This window comes from Notolabrus celidotus, chromosome 6 (genome assembly GCF_009762535.1).
Source record: "Notolabrus celidotus isolate fNotCel1 chromosome 6, fNotCel1.pri, whole genome shotgun sequence".
In the NCBI taxonomy this organism is placed as follows: domain Eukaryota; kingdom Metazoa; phylum Chordata; class Actinopteri; order Labriformes; family Labridae; genus Notolabrus; species Notolabrus celidotus.
In genome coordinates this window covers 34,986,846-34,992,845 of record NC_048277.1, presented here as the reverse complement: position 1 = coordinate 34,992,845, position 6,000 = coordinate 34,986,846, and the positions used below count along the sequence as shown (strand labels likewise).

General features: G+C 36.3%; 1 protein-coding gene across 1 annotated transcript in view; it reads right to left on the bottom strand.

The window, feature by feature from the left end:
• The window catches only part of LOC117813710 (protein inscuteable homolog), a 104,725-nt gene that overhangs the window by 38,066 nt on the left and 60,659 nt on the right, over positions 1-6,000 (bottom strand). The gene's annotated exons all lie outside the window — the stretch shown is intronic.

Genomic DNA, 6,000 nt, shown 5'->3' with positions numbered 1-6,000 from the left:
TAACATCTACAACTATCCGTCTCACCATCATCATCTCTCTCTCTCTTATTCTCTTCTATCCTTCTTTCCAACCCCAAACTCGATGTCTGTCTAACATGAGTCTGGTCCTACTGGAGGTTTCTGCCTGTTAAAGGAAGTTTGTACTGACGTGCCAGACTCCAGTGGTAACATCTACTACTATCTGTCTCACCATCATCATCTCTCTCTCTCTTATTCTCTTCAATCCTTCTTTCCAACCTCCAACTTGATGTGTGTCTAACATGAGTCTGGTCCTACTGGAGGTTTCTGCCTGTTAAAGGAAGTTTGTACTGACGTGCCAGACTCCAGTGGTAACATCTACTACTATCTGTCTCACCATCATGATCTCTCTCTCTCTTATTCTCTTCAATCCTTCTTTCCAACCTCCAACTTAATGTTTGTCTAACATGAGTCTGGTCCTGCTGGAGGTTTCTGCCTGTTAAAGGAAGTTTGTCCTTGCCACTGTAACTTGCTAAATGCTGCAAAGTGCTCTGCTCATGGTGGATTAAGATGAGATCAGACTGAGTCCTGTCTGTAAGATGGGACTGGATCTTATCCTGTCTTGATGTTGGGTCTTTGTTAATAATAGAACATAGAGTACAGTCTAGACCTTCCCTGTTTGGAAAGAGTCTTCATGTAACGTTTGTTGTGATTTGGTGCTTTATAAATAAAGATTGATTGATTAAGTTGAAAAAACATTGCTGCATTCACAAAATGAAGGTTCAAACTGAACCAGGCATCAAATAAAGACATGATCCTAAAAGGCTGATGACTTCTCTGGACCTGAGGAAAACTGTCTTCTGGTCTGAAGAATCAAAAGTTGACATTCTTTTTGGAAATCATGGACGCCACTTCCTCTGCTGTAAAGAGGAGAGGGACCACCTGGCTTTTTATCTGTGAAGGCTTCATTAATGCTGAATCATATAACAGGTATAAACACCCATGTCACATAAAATATAACTGCTGCTGTAAAGTGCAATGATTAAATAATGGTATTCCAAACTTAACGATGCGCATTGGAGGTCATTTATACACAGATTACTGCTTCTTCACGTCACTTCCCCTCCTCATGGACAGCTTCAATGATTGAGGAAACACTCCTTTCTCCTCCGATCCCCCAGAAGACTGACCCTAATGACTGAAGGCTTTAGGGGGCAATCTTGAGACCAAAGCTCCCGTAAACAGGACAGGTCAGAAGCTGTCATCAAGTGAACACATGGGAAGAGTTCTCTAATGAAGCTTGATGTTGTGGAAATGGCAGCTCACTGGAGACCTTGGAATATTGCTTTGGGACTGATACTGGTTGACCTGGTATGAGGGATGCTTTGTGGTTGTTTGTACGCTGAAAACAAAGACTGATCATTGAGGAGTGACTGCGAACGTCACTGTGTAAACATCTCCAAGGCAGGTGTTTAAAACCACAGCTCTAATTATATTTAATCCACGACTAAACCGTGCAAAGTGGAGAAAATCTATGATACGTTTTTGTTAGGGTGAGTCAAAGGTCAAATTAAACAGTGAAGCAGGTCATTTCAATTGAAGGGTTAGGGAGAAGAGAGGTGACAGGGAAAAAACCACAAGTGTTCATTGAGGTCTCTGAATGCTTCACTTTTAAATGTTCCTCATGTGTCCTCCTCACAAGTGCTGACCAGAGAGCTTTCTGTTCTGTGCCCCTAAACTCTGAATTCTCTGCCTCTGGACATTAAAACAGCGAGCTCTCTGGGTGTTTTTAAAAAGTAAACTAAAGATTAACTTGGAGAAATTTCCTTTGAGCCCTGGACTGCATTATTACCGTGATAACCATTGTTTTAGCATCATTTTTTTTTTAATTCTCTTAATATACCTTGGTATGTTAAATGTATTTTCTGGAATTAATCCAATGTTATTTTATTGATTTTATTATAATGATTTTATTTTAATTTTGTGATATTTATCCAATTCAATTGTATTGGTTTTATTGTAACGATTATTTTATTTTTCTTTTATTTTTTTGATTGATTTTAACATAATGATTTAATTCTTTTTGCGATATTTATCTGATTTATTTTGTTGATTTTATCATTAGATTGTTTTATTATTCTAGTATTTATCTGATTTGATTTTATGGATTAGATTGGAATTTAATTGTATTTTTCTTAATTTTTTTAATGATTTCATCATAATGAATGTTTTATTTTTCTTGTATTTTTCTGATTTCTTTGATGGATTTTAACATAATGATTTAATTCTTTTTGCAATACTTATCTGATTTATTTTGTTGATTTTATCATTAGATTGTTTCATTATTCTAGTATTTATTTGAATTTATTTTATTGATTAGATTTGGAATTTAATTGTATTTTTCTGGTATTTTTCTAATTTGTTTTACTGATTTTATCATAATTAATGTTTTATTTTTCTTGTATTTTTCTGATTTCTTTGATTGATTTTAACATAATGATTTAATTCTTTTTTGCGATATTTATCTGATTTATTTTGTTGATTTGATTGGAATTTAATTGTATTTTTCTGGTATTTTTCTTAATTTTTTTTTACTGATTTTATCATAATGAATGTTTTATTTTTCTGGTATTTCTCTTAATTTTTTTTAATGATTTCATCATAATGAATGTTTTATTTTTCTTGTATTTTTCTGATTTCTTTGATCGATTTTAACATAATGATTTGATTTTATCATTAGATTGTTTCATTATTCTAGTATTTATTTGAATTTATTTTATTGATAAGATTTGGAATTTAATTGTATTTTTCTGGTATTTTTCTTATTTTTTTTTTACTGATTTTATCATAATGGATGTTTTATTTATCTTGTATTTTTCTGATTTATTTTGTTGATTTTATCACTAGATTGTTTTATTATTATAGTATTTATCAGATTTTATTTTATTAATTATATTGAAATTTTATTATTTTTTTCTGGTATTTTTCTGATTTTATTTTACTGATTTTATTATAATGATTGTATTTTATTTTTAATATTTAATTCCCCTTCTCCTTTTTTTATTCACTGTCTTCTCCCGGGTTTTAGGTTTGTATCATTTTACCTATTCCTGTTATTTTCTGTCTCTCTGTTATTTTATGAAGCACTTTGTCTGCATGCTTGAATGTATGAAAGGTGCTTTATAAATAAAAATGAGTTGAGTTAATGAAGAGCCAATGCGTCACTAAAACAGGCCACTATTTAAAAGCAACCTACAGTTTGTTGAAGCAAACTTTTTCCCCAAACTAGAAGCTCCAAAGTATGGAGCACAGTCACTCAAACACACAAACACACACACCTGTACATAAATATGTAAATAAATTGGACACCCAGTCAATCATCTGTCAGGCGAGGAGGTGGAATAATAAATCCAAAGTATTCAAACATGTAGGATGCAGAGCGAGGAAGCTTCGTGTTCAAAAGTCTCCCTGGCTAATAAATCTCCCTCAATTTAAAAAAAAAGGATAAAGAAGTAATTAGCTGTGAATGTGGACTTGTAGAAATTACCTGCACAGTGTCACACAGTGTAGTAATGATTAATATGGAGATTGTTCTGCTGAGTGGGGTAAATTAGCTTTTTGTTTTATCACTGACTTCTGAAAAAAAGATGAAGTATGATTTTAAAATCAGATGATTAAAGAAGTCGACATGTGTTAAATGTTTCCAGGAATCAGATCCTTCGTTCTCACATTAAAACACTCAATAACAGCTTATCTTGTTATCTTGTTAGGGATTAATCACACAGTTGTGAATAACACGGTGACTCAGATTAAGGGAGCCACAAAGCGCTCGATCTCTGTCACGGATGAAGAGGGGATGAATAAAGCTTTCAGTTCTTAATTGGCATCATTTTCTGTGCCATTTCACCCAGCTAACCTACGCCGGAGCTTTCTATTGTGATAAGAAGCCATTACATATTTCTTGATAGCACCAAAGTGTTGCTCTGTATGTGTGAAAAATGTGAAAACAAACAAAATTGAACAAAAAAATGTGCAGCAATATGCAAAACGATGACCCGATGCGGCCGCTTCGAAAACCATTTTCCAGAGTTATATAACAGCATCGTACGAGGATGAACCCATCTTGATTTACACGCCCGTCAAACCACCAAACCATCCTCCTCACAGCGCAGGAGGGAAAAAAAAAGAGGATAATAATAGGCTTGTTTTCCAAAGGAGGGGAAGCGGTGCTCTTCAGCTCGCAGGGAATGACAAATATTTACATGCAGGGCCAAAAGAGGGTCAGGTGGCAGCGGCTCTATTATCCCAGACGAACGGGATCCTGTGGAGATGAAGCGTGGTGCGAAACAACACGACGGACAGCTGTCAGAGGAGGGAATGATGACGGTAACAGAGACAGGAATAATTCAGGGAGGATTAGTTTAAAAAGCATGTTTTAAAGTTGCTTCTATACGCAGAAGTGTGTACAGCTCTTGAATTCTAAAACATTTAATTTAAGCTTGAATTATTGCTGTTTATCACCCTTTTCTCTTCTTTTTTTGACTGTATCACCTTATTTAATCGCCCCTTTTTATAAGCTACTGTAAAAAGTTGATGCCCTCTCTCAGGGATCAATTAAGCTACAATGTTACAATGTCATTTAGTAGACGCTTTTATCCAAAGCGACGTACATACGAGAACAAGAACAACACAAGCAAAGATCTAGACAAGAGGAAACAAGATCAGTAAGAGGAACAAAGTGCTTCAAGTCAATTTGGGTGCAGGTACTGCCAAGCAGTGTGAAGGCAATGCACAAAAGTAAGTCCCTCCAGGATTTCGCGGGATTTTTTTGTGATTGTTGCGGCCCAAAAAGCCTGAATTTGCGACAGCTTTTTTAAAAAATTGCGGTGAAAGTTGCGATTGTTTTTTTTTTTGCTTTTTTCCCCTAATAACATCTCAGGGGCAAGTAAATATGTTAAATTACAGTTGTTTTTAGAAAACATTCTTGATGTGGCCACTGACTGTATTTTGATTCTCTTGATTCACATGAAAGGGCTGTATTGCACATTTACGACGGTCCCTGAATGCACCTCGCTGCGACTGATGCACAGTCAGTTCACGGCACTCTGAAATGAATCTGCATCTTTGATGACAAGGAGTTGATCAAAACTTACTGAATGTGTCTGATGTTTCACCAAACTGGATTAAATCAAGCTGTAGATGCAGAGCTTTTTACGGTAACCACGGCAACAACGTCAAACATCAAATAGTAAACAGACGTCCCCCGGTTGTGTCTTTGTCACTAACGCACACCGGGGGGTAAAAATCATCAATGAAGATGAGACAGATGCATGGAGGTGAGGAGAGCTGGTTCATAAAGCACACCTGCTGCAGGTAGAGACCAAGCGAACACTGAGCCCCTCGATCTATAAATAATCAGTCCCTCCAGGATTTCGCGGTATTTTTTTGTGATTGTTGCGTCCCCAAATAGCCTGAATTTGCGACAGCTTTTTGAAAAAATTGCGGTGAAAGTTGCGATTGTTTTTTTTTTGCTTTTTTCCCCCAATAACATCGCAGGGGCAAGTAAATACGCTAAATTACAGTTGTTTTTAGAAAACATTCTTGATGTGGCCACTGACTGTATTTTGATTCTCTTGATTCACATGAAAGGACTGTATTTCACATTTACGACGGTCCCTGAATGCACCTCGCAGCGACTGATGCACAGTCAGTTCACGGCACTCTGAAATGAATCTGCATCTTTGATGACAAGGAGTTGATCAAAACTTACTGAATGTGTCTGATGTTTCACCAAACTGGATTAAATCAAGCTGTAGATGCAGAGCTTTTTACGGTAACCACGGCAACAACGTCAAACATCAAATAGTAAACAGACGTCCCCCGGGTGTGTCTTTGTCACTAACGCACACCGGGGGGTAAAAATCCTCAATGAAGATGAGACAGATGCATGGAGGTGAGGAGAGCTGGTTCATAAAGCACACCTGCTGCAGGTAGAGACCAAGCTAACACTGAGCCCCTCAATCTATAAATAACAACGTTGTC